This window comes from Rattus rattus, chromosome 14 (genome assembly GCF_011064425.1).
Source record: "Rattus rattus isolate New Zealand chromosome 14, Rrattus_CSIRO_v1, whole genome shotgun sequence".
NCBI lineage: Eukaryota > Metazoa > Chordata > Mammalia > Rodentia > Muridae > Rattus > Rattus rattus.
In genome coordinates, this window is record NC_046167.1 from 41,905,600 (window position 1) to 41,920,953 (window position 15,354).

Consider the following 15,354-nt stretch of genomic DNA (forward strand, 5'->3'; position numbering starts at 1 on the left):
ATCACTAATTGGTAATTAGTTTTCACTGTCACTTCAAGCTTCCCAGTGGCACAGGTAGGAATGCTCTGAGTAAAGTTTTAAAGGGAAGTTTTAAGCCACTTATTTATTTATTTACTTACTTATTTATTTATTTAATTTATTTTTAGCAATATTAAGTATTGCTCTCATCAGGCTAAATTTGTGTGAATGCCTGAATGCTATCCAGAAGTTAAATTACAGAGTTAAGACACCCCACAGGCTTAACGCAGAATTGGCTTCTTGTGTACACACTATGTTGGTAGTTCGATTTTTTTTTTTCCCCTCTGTCAATCTGTATATCTGGGAGTATCTATACATCTCAAAGTATCTGTATTTATTCCCACAGTCAGACTTTTCTATGATTTTTCTACAATGAAAATGGCAGCTTCATTTTGCCTCCTCGGTTTTATTTGCCTCTTAATGTTTTGCCTCTTCCAAAAAAATAGTATTTGTAATTATTTTCAGATAGTGTCACAGACCAGCACAGGGTGCCCTTCAACTGAAGGCAATGTTTGCTGAGTCTCAGTGCTGGGATAAGTGTGTGTTAGAATGCAGACACAATCTTGCTTGATTGTCATTAATTCCTCAGGGTTCGGATTTTCCTTCATCTACAATGCAGTTCATTCTCTTAGAATTAGCTCTGTCTCATTTTTATATATTTCTGAATGAGCTGCCTTCAGCAAAGATTTAAAATGCCCTCTTACTCCCACCTCAAGTCCTCATTCCTGAGAGGTTAAATGACCAACTGACCAGCTTGAGTACAAATTAAACACAAATTGCAAACTAAATACTTTAGGTTGTCTGCACACATTTCCATATGTATTTTTAAACAAATAGAAAGGGTTGGGATTTAGCTCAGTGGTAGAGCGCTTGCCTAAGGGCATAAGGCCCTGGAGTTCGGTCCCCAGCTCTGAAAAAAAGAACCAAAAAAAAAAAAAAAAAAAAAAAAACCAAATAGAAAATTGGACATCAAGTAGGTAATTGGTAGAATAGTATTTTTTTTCTTCAGTAACAATGGTATTTCATAAATTTCCTAGAGAGACAGGAAATAGGCAAATGTTGAATGTCTGAATTCTTCTGTATTGATATCTCTTCATAGGAATGCTATTCTATTTATTTAGTAATTTAAAAGAGAACTGTGAAAAGTTTTGTGATTATATTTGTAAATATTTTATTGCTTTGACTTTGTTATCACTTTCAGTATTTGCATTTTTAATCTTCTGTAGATTCCTATGTGTAGAATTCACGTTTACCTTGCAGGGAAGCTTTCCTCCATCTTTGGATCTGGACAGGGACCAGCAATGGTGATGGGCAACACAGGAGACTTCAGAGTGTTTTGAACGTGCTTGGACTAAGATGCAGCACAGAGACACAGAGCAGAGGATAGAATACCCTAGCGATGAAACTCTTGGCCAGTCTGGTTAATACAAGTCTGAACAGCCTTCCCTCTTAATGCCCATGCTCACCTGCATCCCTGCCGCTGCCTCTCCCAGTGCTGGCATTTTCTGGTCCTTGCCACAACTATTATGTGGCATTTAGGTCTGCCCTCTCCACCTCTGCCTTAGTTTTGCTGTATTGTAAAAGAAATCATGGAAAAGAAATTGGTTAAGAGAAATGGATTCATTTATAGTTTGACCCAAATCAGGAGAAGAACCTATTTCTTCACCCCAGTGCCTGTGGTGATCTAATATTTGATAGGGGATAAGGATGGACAGTAGGCAACTGAGGTTTACAGGGCCTCTTCTGCAATGAACACCATTGAGCCTGTAACACTAAGCCCTGGGTGGCCTTCGACTCTCATCAATCCAACTAGGACCACGAAAAAGCTAAATCACGGCTTCTCTCCTGATGAACCTGTGGGTTTGAAGGGACACAGGAACATGTACAGCTGGGAAAGGCAATCTCTGCTGTCATGCTTGCCTACCATGTCTACCCTCTGCCCTTCTATGCCTGCCATTATGGGTGGGGGTGCTTTGATAGGGTGTGGTGTGATCTACACGAAGTGTGTTCATAGGTGACATTTCCAGACACATATCTTGTGTGTTGCAGTATGGTAGGCACTCTGCTTAAGAATTCCTTCAGGACTGAGTTAAGCCTATTATCTACAGTGCTAAGTTGTAGTGTTGCAGAAAGCTATGTAGGACAGTTTGGCTTAGCTCTGAGAGGACAGACAGACTCTGAGACACAGGAGACAGTAAATCAGAGCATCAAAATACAACAGAGAGGAGAAGCAGACTGAGAAGGGGAAAGGGAAGGGGCAGAATATGAGACATAAAGGAAATGGAGTAACTCAGAGTTTCCCAATTGGGTCAGGAGAGGGTCCTTGATTGAAACGTACTGGAATATACTCCATTCTGCTTCTTTGGGGACTAATTGCATAGCAGGAGTTTTCTTGAGGATGGACTTGTACCAACCCATGTCTCAATATTTCTTAAAAGCTTTTGGGGCTGAGGTAAACTGAGTTTGATATCTCTGGGTCTCTTGGTAGAAGGGTTTAAGATCCAGGAAGGGATACATGCCATTTGAAACCTTGATAGAATCATTCTACAGTAATTGAGAGAAATCTAGACACATTCTCTGACTCTCCTGACTAGACTATTTTGGTCATCATATGTGCCCTTAGATTTCAGATAGCATTTAAAATGTGTTGTGCATTAATAAAATTGGAAATCATTTTTACCCAGAAAGATAATCATAGAAAACCTCAGGTTCGATCAGGTTCAACTGCTGCATGCAGGCATGTTACTAGAATGCCAGAGATTGGGAGCAGGAACAGGAGAACCACAGCTTTCTATCTTGCATGGGGCTGCAAGATAGAGACACTCAAGATAGAGACACAGCCTTTTCACTTCAAAGCTTTGAATTATGCATTTATCAAAGTTGGAATTTCTGGCCCAACTTGCTGGAAAACTCCTAATTTTTTTTTTTTATTTAAAGATTTATTTACTTATTACATATGAGTACACTGTAGTTTTCATACACACCAGAAGAGGGCATCAGATATCGTTACACATTGTCGTGAGCCCCTATGTGGTTGCTGGGATTTGAACTCAGGACCTCTGGAAGAGCAGTCAGTGTTCTTAACCACTGAACTATCTCTCCAGTCCTGGAAAGTTCTTAAAATGCAGCAGAGACCTTTTTTTATGTTTTACGGTCTGGGAGTCAAGCTCTTTTTATCTTGACCTCTAAGTCTTGTCCAAAATAGTTGTTTTGCCTCCAGCCATTGTATCTGCATCTAAAGACAGAAAATATTACAAAGAATGAACAAAAGAGTTCTCCTATTATATGGGGCTGTAGAGAGATGATTTGGTAGTTTATAGAGCAGATACTGCTCTTTGCAGAAGAGCCAAATTCAGTTTCCAGTATTCCCATTAGCCAGCAAACACATCTGGAACTCCAGCTCCAGGGAGAATCTGATGACTCTGGCTGCCAAGGATGTACACACACGTGTGGAGACACACACACACACACACACACACACACACACACACACACACACACACACACACACACACACACAGTCAATTGTAAAATAAAATCTATGAAAAGATTATATTTTATTTTATATATGTAAGTGTCCTGCCAGCCTGTATGTGAACCATCTGTATGTAGTACCTCTGGAAACCAGAAGGGGGAGGCAGATCCTCCCAAACTAGAATTAAATATGGTTGTGAACCACTCTGTAGATCCCGGTAACTGAAACCAGGGTCTTATGCAAGATCAGCAACACTTTTTTAACTATGAAGCCAGCTCTCCAGCCCCAACTGTTTTTTAAATGCAGTGTCTGGGACCCTTTCACCTAACTCGTAGTTGGAATTCATTCACACTAACTACATCATGCGGCTGCAAGGCAGATCAGTAAACTGCTGATCTTCTGTGTAAATTTCCCAAAAAGAACAAAACTGAGAGAACCTACAACTTCACTCACCATCAAGACTAAGGGCTTGAGTGTAAGCAGTATAGAAAAAGGGAAAATCCAAGTGAGAAAACGAGGGCATGGCCTCTAGAATGATGCCCCTGGGTGAACGGCTGTAGGCCCCTCTTCCTGCCTTTAGAGTGACTTGGGTAAGCAATCCACAGTGTATGGACTCTAACCCCTCACCAATCCAGCCACAGTTGAGGTTACGGTGAAAGAATTGGAGCCTGGAGATCAGAGCTGGCCAGCTTGGTTGTACAAAAGACATCAGTGAATATGTGGCGGTTAGGTAAATGGTCATACAGAAGACCCATGAAAGTATAAGGATAGGTGAGAGGATGGTGATTGGACGAACTGCCATGTATGTTTGGCATGGATGGATAGATGAGTGGGTAGAATCACGGACGAATGGGTGGATTGATGGGTGTGTGCCCCCCGCCAGCGGGGACCCAGTTATTCGTGGGGGTCGAGGGGGACCCATACCTGCGGGCGAACGGGCAAGAAAAAGGAGGGAGACCAAGCAGTGTCCTTGTCGAGGTCTGTTTATTGAGAGGAGTGTACAGCATTTAAAGCTCTGAAGCAGGAGTTGAAGCAGGGACTGAAGCATAGGGCGGGCGGAGTACTGGGAAGTGCCCAAAGACATTAGGTGAATCATTAAACGGCTAGATATTCTCCTTAGACAATGAGGCAACAGTCTTGCGGGAACCTGTGCTTTCTTTGAAAAGGTCAAGCCCTTCTCAGGAATCTGCTCAGGGCAGGGCTCTAGCTTTGCCTAGTCCGGCAGTCTGATCCGGCCCCTAACAGGTGTAGGTAGATAATGGATAGTGCTGTTGTTTGGCTTTGTTGTGATTGGCTTACAATTGTCACTGTGTTGGGAATTTGTTCCCCAGTACGGTTATGTGGGAGACAGTCCAGACGTCTACCTTTTGGGAAGCTCATAGGGCACTGTGGACCATGATCTTGGAAGTGATAAAAATAGTTGTGGAGGGGTTGGGGATTTGTCCAATGGTGAAACGCTTTCCTAGGAAACCCAAGGCCCTGGGTTCGGTCCCAAATACAAAAAAAAAAAAAAAAAAAAAAAAAAAAAATAGTTGTGGAAAGCTCTAAGTTAATTCTGAAGAAAGGCTCATAAACAGAAGAAGGGTCCGCCTTCCCTGCCTCTTCTGTTTGAAGAAGTGATTTTTTTTCAGGGGTCCTCAACCATTTATAATGGGGCCTTCACTATCTTTAGACTATTAGTATCCAATACCGTAAGCCAGTCAAACTTCTTTCCTTTACAAATAGCCTTCTTCAGGTATTTTATTGCAATTGATAAAGAATGAGAAAAAGCAATGGAAATACCAGTTAGTGTGAGTAGTATGGGAGCGCTAAGATAGCTAAGTGACCAAGTTCACAAAGTAGAACTTTCTTGGCAGAACTTTTACCTCCTGTTTTCCAGTTCTCCTTTCTCTTCAGGACCTGCCTCAAAACTTATGTGCTTGACTTCACGAAACCTGCGCCACCACGTAGGGACCCTAAGGAGACTTTCCCTTGCACCTGCTTATTTCTGTCTCAGCCATTGTCACTTTCTGCTCATATCATGCAGCATCCACCTTAGTCTTCAGACCGTCAGGTGCAGGAGGATGTGACTGATTCCACTGCTGACTTGTGAACATGACTCTAAGGACATGTTTAATAACTGTTGAAAGGGTAAATATAAAAGTTAGAAATGTGAGCTAGAGAGACAAAGAAAAAAAAGCTTACTACTTATAGCAGTTTTCAATGAAAGAGTCCTCCACTGTCACTGGTATTCAAATACTTGTTGTTCTCTGTTGCTGATGTTCTTTGGAGAGGTTTAGAAGGTGAGGCCTTGCTGGGAGAGTTGTCCCTGGGGACCAGGTCTGAGACCCTAAGGCCTAGCCCCACCTATAGTTTGCTCTTAGTTTCATTCTTGTGGTTAATGTATGAGGCCACAGCTTCCAGCTTTCAGCTCCAAGTGCCATGCATGGTCCTTCCGTCATGGACTCTGGCCCTCTGGAATGGTGAACAAAAGTGAACTTTCTTCTATAACTTGAGTTCATTTTGGTGTTTTATCACAGCAGAAGGGAAGTAACTAATATACTACTTTTTGTTTTGTTTTTAAGAAAAGGATTTACTCTGTCTCTGTCCCTCTGCCTCTCCTTTCCCCTCTCCCTGTGTGTGTGTGTGTGTGTGTGCGCTTTCGAGTAGAAAAAATGGGGTCTGATCAATTGAAATTGGGTTCAGTACAAGAACATTATATGCTCTAAATCAACCACTGACCATCTCTCCAGCCCCTGTTGCTTGGTATTTGTAACTAGCAGGCCTGCCAGGCATGGTACTCCTTTCTCAGCCTCCTGAGTGCTGGGAGGATAGGTATGTGACACCATACCCAGTTCCATTGTTATTGATTTATTTAATCATTTGTTGTACATTAATTTACAATGAAGAAAATTTTCACTCTTACAGTCCTTTCCCACATCTTAACTATATTCTATGTGAACATTTTTCATTAAAAATATGTTGAGTTTACATTATTTTGATTATATAGTGTTCTAGTCAAAATAATGTGATAATTAAATTTCCTCTTTGTGGTGGTTTGAAGGAGAATGGCTCCCATAGGCTCATATATTCGAGTGTTTGGTCCTTATTTGGTGGAACTGTTTTGGGAAGGATTAGGCAATGTGGGTTTGGAGGGGTGTGTCTTTAGGAGTGGGCTTTAAGAAATAATATTCTCTCTCTGTCTTTCTCTGTCTCTCTGAGTGTCTCTGTCTGTCTGTCTCTCTCTCTCTCTATCTCTCTGTCTCTGTAGCTCTCTGTGTGTCTGTGTCTCTGTCTATTTCTCTCTGTCTCCCCCTTGTTGATTAGATGTGAGTGAGCTCTCAGCTCACTCCAGGGCCATGCTTATCTGCCTGCTGCCATGTTCCCCACCATTCTGGTGATGAACTCATCCTTTGAAACTGACAGCAAACCTACAAGTAAATACTTTCTTTGGTAAGTATTTGTCTTGATTGTGGTGTCTCTCCACAGCAAGAGAATAGTGACTAAGACAGTCCCAGAGACAGGGGAAAAGCACCCACTAAGCAGGGTACCATACTGGAACAATGACCTGTATGTATGAAAATGCCATTATGAAACCCATTTGTTTTGGCTGTAAATTTAAAAACAGCAAAAATGAATTCAAGTTTCTAACAGCATTTTTTTTTTAATTTCTATAATTCTCCAATGTGACACTGTTTCAAAATGACTCTGAAGAGATAGCCATTTAGCCATCTGTAGAATATTCATATATGTAAGACACAGAATTTTATGGCTTTGACTCATTCTGTGATTGACAACAATAAAATTTGCTATTCATTTAAGTTATAAACTTTTACATATGTACAATTAATAAAATGTGATGTGACAAATCATACCATCACATGCTTTTTATTTTGCAGCATGTCTTTAGATTAAAAAAATTACTATGTCTGTCTGTCTGTTTCATTCTTACTATGTAGTCCAGACTGGCCTTCAACTCATAGAGATACACTTCCCTCTGTCTGTCAACTACAGGGATTAAAGGTATGTGCCACTATGCTTGGCTTGTCACAATTTTGCTGTAAAAAAATAAATATATTTTTAATTAGTAAGCTATAGGCAAAGTCACTTATGATATTTTATATACTGTTAAGTACTCAGTAAATGGAACATATAATCTAATGTAGCAAGAAGGGTCTTAACATCAAGCGACAGCTAATGTTCATTGCACAAAATTGGAAACAGTAAATAGTCAGAATTAACAGAAAGGACACTCTTAAACATTAACAATTCATAGACTTTTAAAACACATACACATACCTGGATACCATAATTCTGCAATCAAGAAATAATACAATCAGGGCATGGTAGTAGGGCCTATCTTTCCTGTATTCAGAGTCTGAATTGGATTATGTGATTGAGGCTAGTCTGGTCTACAGAGCTAGCTAGCTTTAGGGTATCCTGCACTATATGTGGAGGAGGAAGAGGGGAGGGAACTTGTTGTTGTAAAAATATAAAAAATAAAAAAAGTATTGTTGGCTTTTACCTCGCTCTAGGTTCAGCACCACAGTGCCCCAAGATACCTGCTAGATGTCTTGGCGGAAACACATCCCAACTCCAACGCCACACACTTTTCTTACACTCAAACCGTCACATAAAAGAACACACAACACAATAAACTTTGACCCAATTGGTAAAGTATAATTGCCCACCTAAACATACAAAGCACAGTACCATCCATCCCTTAGGAACATTGTAACAACCTGTAAATATAGAGTGAAATCTTAACATCAGCCTCCATTGTCCTGCCACAGCTTCTCTCTCTCTCCTCTCTCTCTTCCTCTCTATCCCAGTCTCCTCCTCTTCCTTAAAACTTCTCTCCTGCCCATCCTTCCTTCTCCTCCAATGACAGGCCTCCTTCTATCCTGTACCTGCCCCTCACCTGTACTTTACAAATTCATTGCAGAGAAGGTTCTGGTTAAGTCACCTGTTTCCTGAGTACAAGACTAGGCAGCTGTCCCTGGGGCAGTGGAATTAGCATCAAAATACAGATAACTTCAGGGCAAACCACAACACTTCCCCCTTTTTGTCCAGTTAAAAAGCCTTTTCACTTACATATAAATTGAGCACAATTATTACCATTCTTCAATTTATAAAGCATATGATATACTCATATTTTTACAACAACAGATGGCGAATAATGTGATGGGCAAGAATCCACTAGTAATCCTAAGAGCTGAGAGAAAGTTTTTATTTTCTAAGAGGAGGCCAGCGCCATGTTAAGTCATGTGATATCTCAAGCGTGGGGAAGGGGGGTAGATTTAACAAAGAAACAGGGAAGTAGCCTGGGGCTGGCAGGCTGTGTGATAAGTAATGGCTGCTCAGAGAGTTAGAGATTAAAAGCTGCTTTTAAAAGAAGTTTAGAAAGTCTTTCAGGATACTCTTATTCTTTTTAATGTGGGCTCCACGGGAATTTTGGGTTGAAATCCTAGTTAGACAAGCTACTTCTTAATTACAGGTATTATTAAAAAGTGATAAAGTTTGTTTTTAAAAAGAAGAGAGTAAAGAGATTACCTGAATCAGGTGGGGATTTTCATCCATGGTTCAGAACTTAGATAGGGAAAAATTAGTCACTACCTCCAAGTAGAGAGTTGTGATGAATGTCTGTAACACCAGGTGAATGCAGACATATTATAGAAGTTATTAAGGTTAAATAAAAATGTGTGACTCTGGGTAGAGAGCTTGACAGATTGAGATATTTTGGGCTAAAGTCCTGGTTTGATATTGAAAGAATAAAAATTGTAGCTAAGAAGTCAGGAGTTTAAAAATGCTAGCTCACCCCTAAGAAGCCCTAAATACCTCAAATTCCAAACCCTGCCCTTTACCTGTAAGTAGATAAAAGGTCACATTTCTTGAGCCTGCTCTCCCAGGAACTAGGTGAAAGGACTTAAGATAAGGCACTTAGATATGTGATTCCTGACCTAGTAAAGATAATAGAAAGCTTCCCCCAGGAACTAGCTGACTGTAAAGTTAGATTAAAATCTTAAAAAAACAACCTTGAGAAGCGGGGAGCTTCTCCTAAGAACTAAAGGGAACACAAAATTAAGCAATTTTGAGAGACAGGAAGCTCCTCCTTGTGATTTTTCACTGATATTCTCGACACTTTCCAATGACGCCATCCTTGCCCCCTCCTTGTGGTTTCTCCCTCTTGGGCTCAAACTCCACTGCCCCTGCGTGGGATAAGAGTCTCGACCCCAGTGCACTGGTTCCTATCGATAAACCACATGTGATTACAGCAAGGATGGTCTTGTGTGAGTTCTTGGGGGGGGGGGGTCACATCATCCCGAGACTTGAGTGAGAGTCTCCCCGATCTAGGGGGTCTTTCAATATGTTGCTTATTGATATTGGAATTGATAGAAAGTATTTGGTTTGTTTTATGAATTACCCTGCTAAAGGCCATATGGCTGGTTGATGCTGGCTAGCGAGGGTTTGTGGTTACTTTTGATATTTACCACAACAGGAAGCTCGGATTCTCTTAACGTGGGCTCCACGGGAATTTTGGGTTAATTTCCTGATATCACAGAGTACAAAAGCCTACCAGGCTCATTGTTTAGCTTACTTCCTTTTTAAAAAATTGTTTAGTCTTCATGATGGGTATGACTTTGAATTTTATGGTTATATTATTACTCTGGGATAGAGTGCAAGATACAAGCTTTTCTGGTTTCAGACTAAGGAACACAGTATTTTGGGAGAAAGAATTTGTCTTCGTGGTTTTAAAAAGTGTGATTTGGCTCTGGAAACCTTACAGAGTCATACTGATCAGATTTGATAGAGGTAGACCACCTGAAAAATTTATTCAGGAGACTCAAACGAAAAGATATCTCAAGTCTAAACTTTTGTCTTGAGAGTTGTATTTTGCAGAATGTGCCTACTTGGATTCCTGGTCTCAAGGACTTTCAGCTGGGTCCAGTCAGGACACATTGGCTATAGCATTTGCTTCATTCTTCCTATCCCCTTACCCTTAAGGATATCTCAATGCCCATGTACAGCTTGAAGAAGTTATAGAGGAGTCATCGTCCCAATTCCCTGGACTTTTGGGGGACTGGAAGTGGTTATTCTAAAGTTGTTTTTATGAGGAATTTAATAATGGTTGTAATTTAACAGGGAGGAATTAGCTAGATTGAGCTATACAGTTGTAATCTCATTTGTTAACTAAGCTAAAATCATATCTTTGCTTTGATATGGAATATATTTGTTAAAAGTTTAAAAGTACAAGGTTTAGAGCCAATCCTTCTATTGATGTCATTACAAACTTCTGAGTTGATTACACATGTGAGTTAAGGGCTAAATAGCAAACATATTACTGACTTTGTGAGAGAACTTTCAAGATATTATTAAGATATAAAGACAATGGTCCAGATTATCTTATATAGATAGATGGTTTTCAAAAATGTCAGAAATCCACAAAATTTGAGATTTAAAGTTATTTAGCTTTTGTTGAGACATATCTGCCCCTACAGTTCCCCTTTGGAGGATTTTAGGAAGAATTTGAACATCTCTACCTCCAGGTGAGGCAATACTTTGTGGCTAGGCAGCCACTAGACAAAACTGCCTGTTTCATCTGCAGACTAATACTGTCCAGAAAAAGACACATTATGCAGAATAGTTGACTGATAAACTCTGCCAAGACAGAGTGATCAGCCCTTCAAAATCTGCATTTCAAGAGTCCATCAGTTGATTTTGGCCAGAAGGCTGAAGACTTGTCCTCACATGTTGCTAACAGGGGACTGTGCTAGTGGAGATTTGTCTCTACAACCTCTCAGTTCCGGAAGCCATGTTAGGCTTCCTATATGTATAGATATTTGGTCATTCTCAGATTTCTGATGGGGTTGAGGACTGATTATAGTCTCATAGCCTACCAGGCTGTTTAACTCTGAATATACATATTTCATTGGATAGTTATCAGATAGTATACAAGCTAGCCAAGATATAATACAGATTTTAAGCCTTTCTTAAGCTGGAATGAATAACTAAATGTTCTGTTTAACTGATATAGTAATGGACTGGGTGTTGAGAATATCATATGCTTTATAAATTGTAGAATGGTAATAATTGTGCTCAATTTATATGTAAGTGAAAAGGCTTTTTAACTGGACAAAAAAAAAAGGGGGAAATGTTGTGGTTTGCCCTGAAGTTATCTGTATTTTGATGCTAATTCCACTGCCCCAAGGACAGCTGCCTAGTCTTGTACTCAGGAATCAGGTGACTTAACCAGAACCTTCTCTGCATTGAATTTGTAAAGTACAGGGGAGGGGCAGGTACAGGATAGAAGGAGGCCTGTCATTGGAGGAGAAGGAAGGATGGGCAGGAGAGAAGTTTTAAGGAAGAGGAGGAGACTGGGATAGAGAGGAAGAGAGAGAGAGAGGAGAGGAGAGGAGAGAGAGAGAAGCTGTGGCAGGACAATGGAGGCTGATGTTAAGATTTCACTCTATATTTACAGGTTGTTACAAATGTTCCTAAGGGATGGATGGATGGTACTGTGCTTTGTATGTTTAGGTGGGCAATTATATCTTATCAGTTGGGTCAAAGATTATTGTGTTGTGTGTTCTTTTATGTGACGGTTTGAGTGTAGGAAAGTGTGCGGTGGCAGGAGACTCTGGGTCGCTGGGGAGTTGGGATGTGTTTCCGCCAAGATATCTAGCAGATATCTTGGGGCACTGTGGTGCCGGACCTATAGCGAGGTAAAAGACAACCGTACTTTTTTTTATTTTTATATTTTTACAACAACAGGAACTAGCGAGAGGAGGAAGATGGAGAAGGAGGAGAAAAAGAGTAGTACAACAGAACACCCTAGCTATTCCACAACTGTGGTCAGGCCTATTCATCTTGTGTCTCCCTCAAGGTAACTGCAAATTATGGCAGAGCAGCAGATTCAGGACAATTACAAACTCCTGATTCTGAGAGCTGACCCATCTCACCCAACTGTGCCTGAAGCTGTAAATTTGCTCATTCTCCCTCCTCAACCCCCTTCTTGATCTGTGTTTTAAGTTGATTTAATAAGCAGCTGCTTGGTTATCTAACCACTTTCTGTTCAGTGCCTTCCAGCAAGCTGTGTTTAAAGGATGCAAGGAAACTTCTATGCAATGCTTATGGTTCCTGCTAATTTTCAGAAGGGCTGCATTTGGAATCACCCAAGGGGCTTGCCCCATGTGTGTCTGAGATTGGGTTTCTAGCATTTGTCTGAGGAGGATAGTGACATCTGGAATGTGGGTTGTACCAACCCAAGCTTGGTCTGGGTCTTAGACTGAATAAAAATAAAAGCAAGAAAACAAGGTGAATACTAGCATGAATCTTTCTGCTTCTGTAAGGATGCAGTCTGACAGCTACTTCACTGTGGGAAATGTGATCAGGAGGGGCCCTGGGATGTAAAGTCACAAATCCAGGAAGCAGACTCTGGAGACCAGCATTGAGGCACAGATCTACTCTATTGCGAAGCAGCAACCTTCCTTCCTTCCTTCCTTCTTTCTTTTTTTTTTTTTCTTTTCCTTCATTCCTTCCCCCCCCCTTCCTTTTTTTTTTTTTTTTAACAGTCTTTGGGCACTGGGGAATCAGCATGAGCTCTTGAGTAGCCAAACATCCCTCTGGCACTATGGGGTGGGTGTGCCAGGCTGCCAGCACTCGAGGGGACTTCCATAAAGACAGGTGGTGGGGTGGGTGGTGGTGGTGGTGGGAGAGCAGACACCACCCTGTCCTGGGACCATTCTGAGGTTCCACTAGTTTACTAGGAACTTCTATTTTGTGTCACACACTATGCCAGAGGACATGGGCACTTTTACTATTGTGGTGGCATGGAAACCTCCCTTGTTGTTCACTGAGCCCTATCCAGGTTCGATACCACACACACTTCATATTTTGAACACTATGTTTATTTAGTATTTGTCTCTTTATGGTTAAAGCCTGGGCCACAACAAGGTGGACATGGCCATCCATTCTCAATATAATTAAGGACTGTCATAGAGAATTGCAGAGAAAGATTGTTCTCTGTGGCCACACTGGCAAGAGGAACAAATGAGGAGGTCCAGCAACCTTTCAAACTGTCTGATGCAAGTTTTGTTTTTTTTTGTTTTTTTTTTTCTTTTTTTCAGAGCTGAGGACCGAACCCAGGGCCTTGCACTTGCTAGGCAAGCGCTATACCACTGAGCTAAATCCCCAACCCCTGTCTGATGCAAGTTTTAAACAGAAGGGAAGGGATATGCCTACATATGCAGTCCTAATCAAAATGTATCCTAGTCAACACTGGGCCCATCACTGTCTTGGCTGCCATAAGGTGGCTGATACATTGTCAGAACTATTTAAAACCTCTTCTAAGGAGCCAAGTTTCTTCTAGAGCTGGTACCAGGACTTTAACCTTTCCTTTCCCCAGCATGAGCCTCTGGGGCCAGAGGGTGGGGTCGAATGGGCAGTTTTAATTGGGGGTGGAGTTTCCCATAGTTTCAGTAGCCTGAGGTCTCTAGGGAAGTCTTGAGTGTTTCTGCCGGGATGGCAATGGATGGTTACCATGCCGCCTCTGCTCTGATGGATTACACCCCTTCAAACCAGGAGTGAAAATAAACCCTCCCCCTAAGTTGTTACAATTTGGAATTTTGCAACAGGAAGACTCACTCATTGCTACCATTAAGCTTGCTAGGTTATGTGGGGTAGTCATCTAGGTACAATCTGCAGGAAGTGAGGAAAAGAAGAGAGGCATTTCAGTCACAGGGAAAGACTCAAAGCTTGAGGTGCACAGCATGCTTAAGGTACCTCCAGGGACAGGAGACATAGCACATAAAACCTCAGAAGCGGTTGTAAGGGTTCAGCAAGTCTGAAACAGTGTCTTAGTCAGGACTTGTATTCCTGCACAAAACATCATGACTAAGAAGTAAGTTGGGGAGGAAAGGTTTTATTCAGCTTACACTGTTGCTGTTCATCATCAAAGGAAGTCAGGATAGGAACTCACACAGGGCATGACCTTGGAGGCAGGAGCTGATGCAGTGGCCATGGAGGGATGCTGTTTACTGGCTTGCTTCCCCTGGTTTGCTCAGCCTGCTTTCTAATGGAACCCAAGACTATCAGCCCAGAGATGGCACCACCCACAATGGGCTGGGCCCTCCCACCTTTAATTACTAATTGAGAAAATGCTTTACAGCTGGATCTCATAGAGGCATTTCCTCAAAGGTGGCTCCTTTCTCTGTGATAACTCCAGCTGTGTCAAGTTGACACACAAAACCAGCTGGTACAGACAGGAAGAGATGATGATTGTATTGGAAGGTTTTATGAGGTTTCATGGAGCTGTAAAGGATAGAATATATGCAGGACAGGGATGGGTAGGAGCAGGCACAGACTATAGAAGCTGTGTTAGGATTCTCTAAAGGAACAGATGTCTTGATACTCTATGCACAAATCCCACACGTCTAATACTGTGAAGAAACCAATGGAAATTAAGCTATGTTTGGATAATCAGAGCACTTTCTGGGACTCAGAATTCTTAGTCAAGGCATCTTAAGTGTCTGTAGACTATGGAGGATATGTTAGAATTGCCATTAAATCCTATTTTTAGCTGAAATCTGAGCCTATGAGCATTTTTTTTTTTTACTGGCCTCTGCCAGAATTTTACTTTTCTTCCTCCTTTTAAAAGAAAACAAGAATACCTCCAACAATGTTGCCTGAGAGAAAAACACCAGAAAGCAAAGGGAAATAGTCTGCTCAGAGGAAAGCACAACTTTCGGCATCAAAAGAAAAGAAATGTGAAATTTTCCATCAATTGAAGACCAATATGTATACCTGTTCAATGCTCTATTTAACGGACATGGAGGATGTGTAAGAAATGAAACTTTCCCACAATTTTTTAAATAGGTTAAGAAACA

General features: G+C 41.2%; 1 protein-coding gene across 1 annotated transcript in view; it reads left to right on the forward strand.

The window, feature by feature from the left end:
- The window catches only part of LOC116883526, a 58,590-nt gene that overhangs the window by 29,249 nt on the left and 13,987 nt on the right, over positions 1-15,354 (forward strand). The window lies entirely within an intron of this gene.